Raw genomic sequence first — 16,042 nt, 5'->3', positions numbered from 1 at the left:
GACATTAACAGCCATACCCCATTTATCAGCCCACTCCGTAATATGATCTAGATCCTCTTACAGCTGATTTGCTTGTTCTTCATTTTCTACAGTCCCCATAACTTTGACATCATCAGCAAAACAATTCATGTTCCCAGAAATATTTTTGTGAATATCGTTCATAAAAACAATGAACAAAACAGGCCCTAACACTGATCCTTGAGGAACCCCGCTTAAAACCTCACTCCAATTAGAATAATTTCCCCTTACAACTACCCTTTGTTTCCTTCCGGTCAGCCAGTTTTTTACCCAAATGAAAGTTTTCCCTACTATTCCTATATCAGCTATTTTGCTAAGTAGAGCAACATGAGGTATCTTATCAAAAGCTTTTTGAAAATCAATGTAAACAACATCTACAGGCTTCTTATTGTCCAAAGCCATGGTAACTTTGTCATAGAAATGTAATAAATTAGTTGCACAAGATTTACCCTTCCTGAAACCATACTGAAAACTAGTCAATAGATTATTAGTCTCTAGAAAAATTACTATCTTAATTTTTATCAATGTTTCAAAAATTTTGCAAACCACCGAAGTTAGACTCACTGGACTATAATTTCCCGCACTCCCTTTAGACCCTTTCTTGAAGAGCAGTGTAATGTTAGCCAGTTTCCAGTCCTCTGGCACTGTCCCCGAGTTATAAGAAGCATTGAAAATATTTACGATTACATCTGCTAATTCCTCCGCACATTCAACTAAAATTTTTGGATAAATATTATCAGGTCCCGGAGCCTTAGTCTCTTTAATTTTTTTCAAATGAAGTAAAACGTCATCCTTGGTAAATACAAAGTCCTCAAGCTGTACTATAGCTTGTGTCTTGTTGGTGTCAACTGTTGAGATACAGTCATCGTTAAAAACACTCGAAAAAAGTTATTAAGAACATTAGCTATATTACTATCGTCCTGAATTAAAACTCCGTGCTCATCAACCAGTGGCCCAATATGACTATTTCGAACTTTCCCCGAATTAGAGTATGCAAAAAACCTCTTGGGATTCCTGTTTATGTTATCTGCCAGTCTTTGCTCCAACTCTCTTTTCTGAATCCGTACCAAATACTTAAATTTACGCCTTGCCTTACAATATTGGAGCCTATCTGCACTGTGACCAGTTTCTCTAAACCTATGAAAAGCAGCTTGCTTGTAATTTAGAGCATCTTTAGTTTCCCTGGAGAACCACATTGGCCAAATTCTAGTGTTGACACCCTTTCTCCTAAAAGAAACATGATCCCCAACCGTTTTTGCTAGCTTTTCCTTAAGCTCTGTCCACTGAAGATTCACATCGCTATTGTCCAATCCAGAAGAAAAAACTGCTTTCAAACTCTGCCTAAGTGCCACAAAATCAGTATTTCTGAAATTGGGCACAAACCTAAATTTCTCTACTTTGTGCGTATCAAATTTAATCCCAAACCTAATACTGTTGTGGTCACTGTCTCCAATGTGTTCCCCTACACATAACCCCTGAACAGAACCTTCCATATCACAGAAAACTAGATCCAAAATCACGTCCTGTCGAGTACCTTGAGTTACAATTTGATCTAAAAAACCAATTCCAACCAAACCAACCCCTAAAAATCACCAATTACTTTCAAAAATTCCTCTTCTCTGCTATTACTATGGTAAAAATTATTCCAATCAATTCCTGGAAAATTAAAATCTCCCATTATAATGACTGACTCCTTGCTTGAAATGTCACTAATAATACTAAACATCTGTTCATCTTGACCCTGGCTTAAGTTGGGTGGCCTATAAATGTTCCCTAAACGTAGTTTCTTGCCCTTATTGCTCATCAACTCCAGCCAAATCATATCAATCTCATTAGGTTTATCATTAATTACCAATTAATTGCAAGTTAAAGTGTCTCTGACATAAAATAAAACCCCACCACCTCTTTTACCTACTATATCTTGTCTAAACAAATTATACCCAGCAATAGATAATGAATCATCATCACTTTCGGTAGCCCATGTCTCGGTAACTCCAATAATATCCAACCTCTCGTCTATTGTTATGCTTTTCAATTTTTCCATCTTGTTCCTAATACTACGAGCATTTGTATGAAAAACCTTAAGTAAGCCCATCCTACCTTTATTTAATGCTGCGTGATTATTTGAATCCCAACTGTTAAAATCTTTTCTCTTACTATCCACCCTATTTCCGTTTCTACTAAAATCCCAATAGTTAGTACCCGTTCGAATTCTGCTCCTTAAAGCATGCCCCCCATTCCAACTTAGTTTTTTGATTCTGAATCCTCTAAAACCAAACCACTAACCATTTTGACCCCCGTAGAGCTCAGATGCAGGCCATCCCTAGCAATCCAATCGCGTTTACATTTACTCCACACATCAATAAACCTGATACTACGCTTAATGCAAATTTCCTTGAGTACCAGGTTCATACACCTAGCCCGTTGGTTTAACCAACTCCTATGCACTCCATATCTGGGAAGCAAACCAACCACTTGGACATTTGCCGAACAGTTGGTTGCTTTGTCCAACAGGGAATCCCATTCCTTAGTAAACTCATTGTTGTTACTATGGCCCACATCGTTAGTTCCCACCCACAAAGTAACTACATCCTCTTTATTAAATACCCCCTTCTTTTCAGCAACCCTATTTACATCTCTCACCCGAGCCCCTGACAAACAAAAAAAAAATGTGGAACGCTTCACGATTTTGCGTGTCATCCTTGCGCAGGGGCCATGCTTCTCTTCTCTGTATCGTTCTAATTTTAGTATATGTACTGCCGAAGCGTGTACGCCTTACCTTACAATATTGGAGCCTATCTGTGCTGTGACCAGTTTCTCTAAACTTATGAAAAGCAGCTTGCTTGTAATTTAGAGCGTCTTTAGTTTCCCTGGAGAACCACATCGGCCAAATTTTAGTGTTGACAACCTTTCTCCTAAAGGAAACATGATCTCCAATGAAAAATGGGGCTTATCGTTTGAATATGACATGCTTATGGCATTTAAATATGATGATCTTTTCAAACCTTGATTAGGGGTCTCCACTCCTTTGTAGCCCCGGGGCCTCCACACTTCCAAATCCGGCCCTGGATTGAATATAGTTACAAAATTTTCTGTTCTCCCCGACTCCTAAAATATCAGATTAAAACTGTACTAAAAAAAAACTAGTACCGAGATATTTTGTGAAATAACTTATTACAAAATACATTTAAAGCCCTTTGGTCACAAAAAGTTTTAATTGTTCTTAACAAACCTAATTATTCTTAACATTACCATTTTATTATCACTTCCTGTTAACTAAAATGTATTTTAGACCGTACTGAGGAAATTCATGTTCAAGAAACTCGCTCCCCCCCCCCCCTCCCCAACAAACTGCTGAAATGCCTCCCCTGAATGAAGTAAAACTCAATAAGAGCTGTCCTCAGCTCTTCCTATATAAATTTTTTCTAGTCTATTACTAGTGACCAACAAACACTTTGAGATCACATAAGATATGAGTAACAGTTTCCTTCTGAGAAAGGCGTTGATTAAAATCCACTTGATTTAAAAAAAAAAAATCATTGATTTAAATCACAAGCAGGGATGTTGCAAACTTAAGTTTTTTTTGTTTGTTTGTTTTTTTTTGGGGGGGGGGGAATTCTTAACTTGCCAAATAGAACTCTAAATTTTACTGAATGATGGTAATTTTGGTGCATAGAACTCCAAATTTTGCCAAATAATGATAATTTTGCGGAATCCTCAGATAAAATTTGCCAAATGAGGAATTTTCTGAAGGTCATAGTAACATCCCGTCACTCTCCTGGAGGAACCTACAAAAAACACTCGTTCACACTGCACCCATCGATAACTTTTTTAAATACCATACCGTTTAATGTAGCATTTTAAGGTCGATTTATTGTTTTCATTAAAAAGTAAGAGCCCTGGATAAAAGGACTACTACTATTAATAAAGTGGTTTAGAAGACAATTGGACATTGGTTAAAAATTTCAATTTTTAAGTCTACCCAGGGCCGGCTCTAGCGCCGGACAAACCAGACACCTGTCCGGGGTGGCATTTTGGTTCGAATGTCTGAAACACATTTTTCATTAGGGACAAACTTGTACAAAAGTTAGCAAACATAATTCCTTTCTTGTTGTTTGGGAATCTGAAAAGTACATCAAGGTTGTAGGTATTTTTGTTCTCCTACATTTATTGTATCGTAATTGCTCTAACCAACGTCAGATTGTCTAGTTGCGAAGCAAGACAGAATGGGTGGAGTGCGGTGGATTACCATCAGAATCCTCCGCCTGATTCTAGGCCATCGCTAGTCTCTCCAGTCATCGCGAAGCAAGACAGAATGAGTAGGGAGTGATCCGATTACCATCAGAATCCTCCGCCCGATTCTAGCCATTGCTCTCTTGTCGATTGTTTCATCTGTACTGATGCTTAAACAAGAGTAGGAGAAAGTTTTTATGAGCTATATTGGCATTGTTTTGGAAGGGTAGAATTTCTTTTTTTGTACCAGTAAAAAAAAGAAACGTGTGCCACTGACAACGTCGCAAATAATTGGGTACTTAAAGATTTTGCTACTTTTCTAAAAGTTTATTACTGCTTTTTTACGTACCCACAATAGCAAGAATTCATGGAGCACTAGGGGCTCAATGCCGCCTGCGGTAGGTGACAATTGATGATTATAATGCTTTTTTACCCTGAATGTCCTACAGACTGTTTTTATCAGTTCATATATTTGGCCTCTTAAGTTTAAAACGGATGAGACAGGGCGGAATGGCTCTCCTTAGATGTCATATATCCAACATACTAGACATTGAAAATACGGAGGAGGTGGTGTTACCAACGCACAGACAGGCGTACGCAGGTTTTAATAGTATAGATGTGAGGGGAGGGGGCTGGAGAGTTTTGAGACTCCCAAGTCCATTACAATTTCCATAAGAATTTCAATGCCATAAACACATTCAAAGAAATACAATATGGTTTTGTTAAATTATTCTTATTAGATTGGTATGATAGAAAGATAAAGTTCACAATAGTTTTTAGTACTTCTTCTAAAAACAGCTTGATAAATACAAAGAGTAATTCATTCCCAAATTGTCATATCCTTGTGGCATTCTTCAAATAACAAATTAAATGCGGCCTTAAACTTCTAATCCAAACCCGCTCAATGAAACGTCGCTTGCATAACCGTCTATTCACTGCATTTAAGAATATTAAAGAACTTCCCTGGCAAAAACTCAGTCTACATCTGTGAGTGCTTTGGGATCTATCATGCATTAGGGGCGTATTTAGTAGGGGTCCGGAGAGAAGGTTCTAAACCAAAAGGTCTGTGGACAGAATATCCAGGTACGTCCATGAGGACATAAGTTCCACGGATAGAAGGTCAGGATTTTGTACAGCTAGGAGATGAGATCAAGTTTTCTGAAAAGACAAGGCATAAGGTCCAGATTTTTAAGTTTAACCTTTGTCTCCCACTAATTTCGTCAAGTATTAAATTGATTTAGTGATTCAACAGGCAATTTCCCCGAAAATTTGTGCCTCCCTGGACAGCCATAATTCATCTACAGTGGCGCTGTGGAACATAGCAATAGCTTAGCAAGGAATTATTTTTTAGGACGTTTTAAATAATTATACATTTTTGACTGTCCAGTTTTTAAACTTCTGCAGTCCAGACTTAGTTCTCCCCTCCCCCCTGAAGATTGAGTAAATATTTTTTTTTTTTGAAAAATATTCCATATTATTTAAGAGAAGAAATGAATGCTATTCTGGAAAAAGAAGTAATTTTAATTGTAAAAAATATAGAATGTTGTGAAAAATTCTTAATTTTTTTTTAAAAGAGCCCTTAAAATTAAAATTTTCTATAATTACCGATTATTGCTCAGTTAATCACATTGCACTCCTCATATTTCTTTCATCCCCACCTCTCTGTTTTCTTTTCTTTTCCCTCGAAAGTCCAAAAATAAGAAAATCATTACAATGCTACGCTTTGGAAACCTCCACACTCAGCCAAAATCATTAAAGGGATCTCAAATCTTGTTTCTAGTGGTACAATTTTGCAACATTTCCTGGGGAAGAACTATCAAACACCTCGCATTCTAACAACATCGAAAATCATTTAAGACTTTTTTTTTTTTGAGCTACAATTTTAAAAAATTGCAGAGCCCCTAACGTTACCAAATATGGTGTACAGTCTTGTTTTTAAGACTTCATTTCGAAAAACTTCCGGACAAAGGCCTCGCGCCTCGAAGCCCTCCTCCTAATATCATCCAAATTGTCAAAAAAATGGATTTTTAAAAACGACAATTTGTTTAGTTGCTTAGCAGGCAGTCCTTTTTAAATAGAATGAGACAATGCTCCTATATAAAATATGAAAATGAAAAAACTACAATTTCAAACAAATTAAGGCGAGACCTTTAAACCCTCACCCTTGTCCCTAAATACTACTTAAAAACTTTGCTTTTTAGGATTTCTATTTTGAAATGTTTTTTGGATATGCCCATAATCATCAAAGTTTGTCGGAAACTGCGTTTTGGAACTTTAATGTAAAAAAATTGGGGTAAGAGGTGATCGATTTCACTCTATTTCAAAAAAAAAAAATCATCGAAGACAGCACTGAAGTCCAATTCCTTACTCTAACGTTGATACATGTCGCCTATAATCAGCTTTAAGACTTCAATTTCTTAAAAATTCCTCAGAAGGCCCCCGGAAACTTTCACCATCTAAACTATCACAGACTGTATAAAACTGCGTTCTTAAGACTAAAATGTAAAAAATTTCTCCGGGGGGGGGGGGGGCATGAACCTCCTAGCTGATACAGGAAGTTTTAAGCATGCCTCTCCCCCCCCCCCTTAAAATTTTTTTGGTTGTGCTACTGTTGGACAGTGCAGGAAGCTGTAGCCAAACTTAGAGCCAATGAATTGATGAAGACAACGGCGAAACAACTGCTTTCAATCCTAACCATGTTAGGGGATGCTGGGGGCGAGTGAGGTTTTATTTTCGGAAGAATGTTTCATATTAAAGAGAAAGAATTATCAAAAAGAAAGGAAATAAACTGTATTTGTAAAGCAAAAATTAAAACTTGTAATGTTGGAAAAAAAAATTCTTATATTTTTCTTTAATATTTTTTTTCTTACCATGAGGAGGGGCAGCACTTTAGAGATTTGATCAGGGTGGCAAAACTGCTAGAGCCCTGAGTCTACCGTTTGCTATTTCATATGCTAGTGTTAGTGACAAAGCTCCTGAAGTTACATCAAAACACAAGCAGTTCTTGATCGCAAAGATGGATACAAGGGAGGGGCGATCGCACCTTTGTTCCTTGAGGCATTCTCAATGCTCCTGAACCAAAAGACTGAAAACGCAATTGTAGGCCATCTTTAATGCCGTAAGAAGAAGTTTTGGAACTTTCTTCTGGAAGTTGTTCGAAATTGAAGTTTGAAAAGGGTAATTTTAGTCTGATGTTAATATAAGTAGGAGAAGATGTTCTAAGGTCTTCCCGTAAATATTTTTTAAAATTTAGGTCATAAAGATACAGTTGTGGACCATCTCTAGTAATTTTAGGGGAAACAATAGGGTTCAGGGACTTTCCTTCCTTAACTTTTCAAAACTAAAGATTCAAAACAGCAGTTTTACACGAAAGTCGATTACGTTAAGCAAAAGGATTTCTGGCACATTTCCCCATAATATTTCTGAAATTGAAGTTCGTAAAGAATTCAGAACACCGTTGGTAATGAAAAAAGATGAGCATAGGTTCGAGGACTTGTTCTTCCTCTCTCTCCTAGGCTATATCTTTATATTTTATTTGTTCCTCCAAGTAAAAATGTTAAGGGAGCATGTGTAAATCAGAGGTAGTAAGAGGTAAGTAAGAAAAATCAATCGTCTCCTCCTTAATAATGTCTGAATCCACCCTTGCTTGATTGAAAAATGATTTCTACCACGCACACACGCTTCAATCTGAATGACAAAAGGTAAACAACATAATTTTGCAAAACTAGACAAAAAAGGTGAATTTATTTCAATAATTTCAGGATAAAGGGGACAAATTTCAAAATAATAACTTTGGGAGTTTTTAAAAAATTAAGAGTTTTAAGAAAATTTGGAAAATTCCTACCTTTATATTCAAAATTCAGTGCAGCTAAAGTATTTAAAACCTTTTCACTCTAATAATACTGAAATCAGGGTTCAAAAATATCATGATATTTTCGAAAATAACCGATATTTTGATATATATCCGATATATACAAATACAAATGTGACGACCAGCAACAGGCACTGGGCCCAGCTAGGCTGGTCCTAGTCAATTAATTAGTCCCCAATGAAGATCAATGGCCCTCTTAAAGCTATCCACTCCCTTGCTCATTACCGCCTCTTCCGGTAAGCTATTCCAAGTGCCCACGACCCTGCTAAAGTAGTAGTTTTTCCTGATTTCCAAGTTAGCCTGAGATTTAAATAGCTTAAAACAATGACCCCTTGTCCTGCTTTCCCCGCAAAAATTTAATCCGTTTACATCTTTCATTTTGATAAATTTAAATAACTGAATCATGTCCCCTCTGACTCTCCTTTGCTCCAGGCTATACATGTTAAGCCTATTAAGTCTGGTATCATAATCTAAATCTGAGAGTCCCCTTACTAATTTAGTTACCCTTCTTTGAACCCTTTCCAATACAAAAATATCTTTCTTCAGATAAGGCGACCAAAACTGAACAGCATACTCCAAATGAGGTCTTACTAAACTCCTATATAAAGGCAGAACTTTCTTAGATTTGTTTGAAATAGATCTATTGATGAACCCAAGCATTTTGTTGGCTTTGTTACTAGCAATACTGCACTGTTGACTAAACTTGAAGTCCTGATTTATAAAGACACCCAGATCCATAACATTATCTGCCTGATTTATGACTGAACCCTGTAAACGATATTTTCAATTAGCACAAACTAAAGTCTTCAAAATAGTAAATGCATCCTCAAATCACTCTTTATTTTCTTATAATTACAATCTGTAGGCAATTAAGGTTTCTTTCATTATTTATTTTTAAAATTTTTATTTTACATTTATATCAATTTCAATGGAGTTAATTTAGCATTAGCTGTTTTACTGATTTTCTTCTGTTAGCTACTTTTACAGTTATATAATTCAGAAATAAATAATATGTATTCGTCGGTGCAAAGTCATAAGACATTTTCTTTTTTCGTGAGCAATGTTTAATAATTTAATTAGGAATTTTTAATATGAATAAAAATTGTTATATTATTAATTTTATGAAATATATAAGACACAAGTAAAAAGGAATGTTATATTAAACATTGTTATATTGATAATGTATAATTACATCATAAAAATATAGTACATAACTTTCTAATTATTTTAAATAATAAATTAACAATAATACAGTCGAGTCCCGACTTACGTGAGGGATGCGTCCCAAGACTCCTCGCGTTAAGTCGAAATTTCGCGTTGTAGAGAAATGTATGTATAAATTACAGTTTCTTTGATAAACTGAACTTTTACTGTTTTTAAAAAATAAAAAAAAGTCTTTTTATTCATGCAAAATACTTTAAGTTGCACAAAACAAATGATCAATGGGAGGGAAAGCCATAAAATAAAACAACACAGCACGCACAGTGTGTAGTAATAATAAAATGCTGCACTATTATAGTACTATACAGAAGATACAGTAAAAATATTCATGAGTTGAAAAATAAAAATGTTGATTTTTGCTCCTTTCTTTTTCAATACATTCTTAAATACGGTTGCTTCTCCTTTACTTTTATAATGATTCCATTTATGACAACAGCCTCTCTTCTTAAACTCTTTAACCCACAGTACAAGAGCAGCTTCAATTTTCATAATATGTACTTATTTAGCTTAGACACTACTGTGCAATTCAGTACTGAAAGAAAGTTCTGAAGTCTAAGTTCTGTTGCTTTGACTTTTAATTGTATGTATGAAATATTCGCTCATACTTATTTTTGTGCTACCGTCAACGTTTTGTATTTGTTCAAGCATATCGAGAATCTTAACTTTTTTTTTCTTCCCATCTTCAAACTTTGGATGAAACAGCACACAAAGGCGTCATTACATTTCATCAACTTTCATAATTAGAACGAAAAAAATAAATGAAAGATGCTGAGTGGTTATATGATGCACTAACGGGATACATAGACTAGTTTGGAACGAGAACTTTCGCTGCTGTCAGTGATGCTAAAGGGATGTAATAACATTCACGAAATCAATATTTAGTAGCCAATAACACAGCTGATACTTCCTCCAAAAAAAAAAAAAAGAATCGTGTTGTCGATGAGGAATTCGTGTTAGCTCTAAAATTCGTTACTCGTAGAAAAACTAGCGTTATATCCCTTTCGCGTAAGTCGGATCGCATTGTAACGGGAGTCAACTGTACTATGATTAAAATACTTTTTGTATTGAAAATACCATAGTTGAAAAAATAAATATCGAAAATATCATGATTTTCAAAATAAATATCAGATATATATCATGATATATCAACTGATATATATCGGCAAACCCTGATACTGATGGAAAATTTTCAAGACCGCATAAGGTTTAAGGTTTCAATAAGTAGTTCTTCTCGCGCACCGAACTATTAAGGGTGCTCTTCACTGAGAGTCTGAAAGATTCGGATCTAATGTTAACCTACGGAGAAAGTTGGAGCTTGTTTTACAAATTCCTGTGAAGTTTTCGGATCCGGTTTTTTTTCTGAGTATTTTTCAAGACCATGTCTGTTTCTTTTAGTTTTTACTTTTTTGATGTGTCCATTCTCCGATTTTTTAAAATTCGAGAAAAAATGAATTTCTTCGAAAACGAGGTACTGTTGGACATTTCGCTCTGTAAAACATCTGCAACTCGTGCTATCGAAATTTTAAGAACGCCCTGACACGCAAAATATTTCCAGCTCTCTTTTGAGATCTTGTTTGAAATAATGCGACCATTTTTTAAACAAATATCATGTTCTAACTATTGAAAAAAATTTCAAAATACGTTCACTTTTTGCATTCGCCCCGCCCTTTATTAGAAACCTCCCCTTTTTGAGGGGTAAGCACAGACTTAAGGGGTAAGTGCTAATGGGGTGTAAGATTTATTACCCTCTCATTAGTTCCCCTCAATGACCTCCGCTGGACGTCCTTTCTTCTTTCCTCTTTTCCTATAAGGCTTTCGTGAAGAATCAAGTGCTTTTGAAAGTGAATCCATGTAGATGCGTGCTATTAGCTGTTAAATTCGCAACATCTGCTTTTTTTCAAATTTGTGGTTTGAAAAGAAATAGATTTGAAAGGAATATTTCTGAGTCAAATTGTTTATTTACAATATAATGAACATTGTTACAATGCTGTCGAATGCGAAAAGTTGACATTTTTCCCTTCCAGTAGAAAAATATTTTTATATATAGATTAAATCGTATTCCAGATACTGGGTATTTTGCATCGTTTTACATGTGTTTTATGTTACTACAAATGGTACACACATAAAGTGCTTTCCACAGCTCAACAAACATTTTTGAAAATTATTTGTGTCTTTAAGAGCCAGACTCGTCAAATTTCTTTAGAAGGTTTGGGAGGTGGAAAATTCAATTGCGGAAAACATTCCGTACACCAACATACTCATTAAACACATAGAAAATCATGAAAAATATATTAGCAATTTAATATAATTCAGTTAATGTAAAAAACACACCGTGGTAGAATTACTAAGCATTGTATGTATTAGTTTTAATGACGTTTTCAGCCTTATCTTGCCGACAAAGCTAACTAAAATGTGAACAATATAGAATGGGGGTTACAAGTTTTCACTGTTTTCTATTTTCATTCTCAGAAGCTAGATCAGCATTTTAATACAATGTAGAAAAAATTAATTACAGGCATAAAGGTTTTCAGGTCACATAAGCACCCCCCCCCCCCTTAAAAAAAACATCATTAAAGATCGTCTTAAATTTCGTTTTTATGGCTTTAATTTCAAAAAATTTCGGGAAGGGAGTTTGTGAAAAGTCCTTCTTTGACCATAAAAAAAAAAAAAGTCGTCTAAAATTGCATTTTTGGATTTCAAAAACCTGCATGTCCCCAACGTTATTAAAGATGGCCTACAATCATGTTTATAACACTTTAAAAATTTTGCCTCCCCCCCCCCCCCCCCCAACATCACACTAAGACTGCGTTTTTAGACTATTTCGAAAAATTCCGGGGAAAGCTTCCGAACTCCCCGTTTCCTAACAGAATTGAAGAACCTGAAATTGTGTTTTTGGCGTTTCAAGTTCAAAAATTTGCTGGTGGAAGATCACAGGACCTCTTACTTACTTCCAAATACTACCAGAGATCGTCTAAAAGTGCATTTTGAAAATTTTTATTTTCGAGAAAATTAAAAGGCATAGCCCTCAAACAGAGTGCTTGGGAAAATAGGGAGTATTTCTGAGTAAATAGTATGCTTACGATAAAGATCATGTTAATTAAATATAGAAATGGTTCCCTCTCCTAAACAAGAAGCTAAATCCTTTCTCTCGCTGTATTTACATATTACTAGGAGTCAATAGAATGGAAAATGTGGGATCTCAAAAAAGATTTTTGTTCTATACGAATGAAAATTACTTGATAATCATTGGATTAGAACATTCATTTTATTCTGTGACTGAAGACAGGATACGATAATTTTTCGGCACAGAAGTGCGTAACACAGAACTTAAAAGAAAAAGTTTGTCTTGTTTTTTTTTTTTTTAATTGTGAACCCTTACTTGTACCTATAATTGCTTTCCTAAATGTAAGCTGTTCATTTTCATTTTTGTTTCAACTTTATGTATTTCCTGCAAATCTGTTTCTTGCCCTTTTTTTATTTTTTATTATTGATTCATTAAATGCAAGATGCATGAAAACCGAGGCAGAGCGATAAAAACTTTAAAATCTGGCAGAGCGAGGCGTTGAGATTTTTTTTCATCTAAGTATTTCGAGATTTTTTTTTTTTTTTTTTCAGGCAGATATACATGTAGGTAATATTTTCGTGCCTCCTGAGAAAAAGTACAACCCTTAATATTTATTATGACAACTAACGAGGATCAGACACTCACAAGACTTATTAGAAAATTTTAATAAAAGCTCAATGTGTTGAAGTAGAAGCACTATATACACTATATGACCAAAAGCATTGGGACACTTTCAAAAATTCACATGTTTAGGGATTTCTCGAGAAATAATAGTCCAATTGCTCTATAATTTGTTTCGCATAAAATGTATACTCTAGTTGTCATTTTCCAATAAAAATTAAGTCTGCTATTCATTTAGGGGACCGACAACAAATTGAGTAAAAAAGTTTTTTGATAATTTTTCATTGCAAATTGCTGGGAATAAGCTATAATTTTCAGAAATGAGTTAAAAATCTATCAAAAACTTATTTTTATATTTTTGTGAAAGTATCTCTTATACCCATGGAAATATAAGCATTTCTTTCAAAAATGCAAAATTTTTTTGAAGGTTTTCGCCTTATATTACGCAGAGTATTTCGTCAAACGTTACTAAACTTTTAAAATATTTGACAGCATTTTAGAGAAACATAATAATAAAATTTGAAGTTAAAATATTGAAAATTTGTTGAAATATGAACAGTTAAAGCTATTAATTTTTCACTGCGCAGACACGAAAGATAGCAATTTATAACGTTCATAATTCAAAGCTCAGATACATCCTACAATCCATGAAAAAAATTCCACCGCAATTTCTTTAAATTTTAAAAAGTTATCAGCAATCTAATGAGCCGAATTTCTATAATTCTAGGATAGGCGACGAATGGTAAGGAATTGTTAGCAAACTGGCAACACTTTCCTGCCATCGCTATAGAGTGATTCATGATAAGAACAGATTATTTGTTGCTGGTCCCCTAAATGAATAGCAGACTTAATTGTTATTGGATTTGACGTCTGGAGTATACTTTTCATGAGAAAAAAATTACAGAGCAGAGAGCAATTGGTCTTTTATTTTTTGAGAAATCCGTAAAATTGTGAATTTTTGAAAGTGTCCCAATACTTTTGGTCATATAGTGCATGTAATACCTCATGTATTTTGCCGAATTTAGTAACTGGGAATCTGAGACTCTAAAAGTGCTAGGTTTAGTTTTATTGCAAAATTTCAACGCAAGATAGTTTACAAACATTGAGAGTGGGGGAAAAAGTGATTTTTGCCTTTGAGCTTGGAGCAGGGTGAGCACCCTTGCATACAAAGATCAGAGAAAAATCTTTAATTTTTCAAATTCAGGAAATCCTTATCCGTAGCCGTCCGCGACTTTGCCGTTGTTATGCTCAATTTGAAAGAACTTTCACCATAACAACCCCTTGAGAAATGCTATCGTAGCCTTCTCATCTGCATATAGTACTTAGATAAATAAATAAATATTTTTTCAAAAAGAAAAGGATTCAAAGATAAAGATTAGGGGAATTTTCTGGTCACCAGTGGTGAGAAAAGGTATTTATAGTAGCCACATTTTTTCTAGTCGCCACTACATTTGTAAAACAGGTAACTAACCAACAAAGTAGTATTTAATTTAGCACTAAAATATAAATATTATCAGTTCAAATAAAGGTTAATGTAACTAATTAGTGGCATTAATGTTTATTGTACAATCAAGTATTAACTATGCAAAGAGGATCTAGTTTCATTTTTAAGAATGTTTTCTGCTAACTCGGATGGGGTTGGGGAGAGTGGCAAACAGGCAGAGGAAGTGAAAGAATTTCGCCAACCGATAACTAGTTAGTCCCCACTTTTATTCGGCACTCGATTTTTCAAATTTATTAAGTAGGATCATCCATTTTTAAAGAATATTTTTTGGTTAGAATTTGGAGTTCATTTCGTTAAAATTCAGTGTGGTCATGCAGGCTATCTTTTTTTTCCTTCCTTTTTTGATATTATCAATTTTCAATAACGAACATTTTTCTAAAAATAAAACGAATTTATAAATTTATTGCAAATATTCATTCATTCGTTAATTTTTCCTAGATGAGATCAGGAACCGTATTAATGGGGGAAAAAATCTTCGTTTCAAAAATTAATTTTAGTGCGAATGCAAATAAATTAATATCACAAGCGGGATTGCAAAATGCCGCGCCTTTTACACTGAGTTATTTTTCTTTTACCTATGTAGTCAAGACTCAAGAGGGAAAGAACTAGAATTTCCTTGGAAGGGTCTGTAAAAAGCTGCGGTTTCATTTCGCCGTCAGCTATTACCTCCTTCGACTACTCTGCACAGCAGGGGAGCGTCCGGTCTGTCCCCTTGCAAAATGTGACAGGTCACATGATCCACACTTTCATCGGCCACCGCTCGTTCTATTGGTTGTTGAAGTGTCAATCACTTCACTGATGTACACTGCTTTCGTTTAAAGAAAAGGCCCATTTTCAAGCGAGATGGTTTTTCTTTCCCACTGAAGAGCAGCCTTAAGGAATGTGTTGCTTTAAGAATCGCTAAAACATTCCAAAAAAGAATTAATATGCTTAGGTTGTTTTGTGTAAAAATATTCCCCAAATAACATGTTTAATGCCAATTGATAACCGTTTGAATGTTGACGAAAATTTATACGAACATCGCTGCATTTGAAACGGAATTTCTCGCCATTAATATTTAATATCTACCCGAAATTATTAGTCAAGTATGTTCGCATAAATACACCAAGATTCAGTGTTTCTTTAAAGACGGAACACATCGCTGCATTTGAAACGGAATTTCTCGCCATTAATATTTAATATCTACCCGAAATTATTAGTCAAGTATGTTCGCATAAATACACCAAGATTCAGTGTTTCTTTAAAGACGGAACAGTCAGGAAATTCCCGACAAAACATTTAGTTTTGCAAGTCATTGAGAAGCATACTGCTTCGTGAGCAGTAGAAACAAAGTACAAAAACCGAGTTAAGATCAGGAAAATTTCTGAAATAACAATTTTAAGTGTATTTTGAATCATGTGAAATAGATTCATTAAAGAAGTGCTTCGTACTATCAGAACTTTTAAATAGAAGAGAATATTTACAACTATTCCGAACAAATAAATTAAATGTACCAACGTGCAGATGTTCC

The 16,042-nt window shown here is 34.7% G+C and overlaps 1 protein-coding gene and 1 non-coding gene across 6 annotated transcripts in view; both read right to left on the bottom strand.

The window, feature by feature from the left end:
• The window catches only part of LOC129222314 (copper chaperone for superoxide dismutase-like), a 64,288-nt gene extending 48,246 nt beyond the window's left edge, over nucleotides 1-16,042 (bottom strand). Inside the window, exons 1-2 of one of the 5 annotated variants that reach the window (XM_054856804.1) lie at nucleotides 3,024-3,127; nucleotides 2,798-2,933 (exon numbers count right to left, since the gene is read on the bottom strand). The gene's annotated coding sequence lies outside the window, so the exon portion shown is untranslated. Of the gene's footprint in view, nucleotides 1-2,797; nucleotides 2,934-3,023; nucleotides 3,128-5,856; nucleotides 5,969-9,392; nucleotides 9,444-16,025 lie in introns of those variants that run through there. The other 4 variants (XM_054856803.1, XM_054856805.1, XM_054856807.1 and 1 more) reach the window with 4 other exon arrangements.
• LOC129223452 (U6 spliceosomal RNA) lies at nucleotides 2,684-2,790 on the bottom strand. Its single transcript, XR_008580636.1, has one exon. It is a non-coding gene; the product is annotated as a U6 spliceosomal RNA (small nuclear RNA).

The sequence above is a fragment of the Uloborus diversus genome, chromosome 5, assembly GCF_026930045.1.
Source record: "Uloborus diversus isolate 005 chromosome 5, Udiv.v.3.1, whole genome shotgun sequence".
In the NCBI taxonomy this organism is placed as follows: domain Eukaryota; kingdom Metazoa; phylum Arthropoda; class Arachnida; order Araneae; family Uloboridae; genus Uloborus; species Uloborus diversus.
This window is presented reverse-complemented; position numbering and strand designations above follow the sequence as displayed.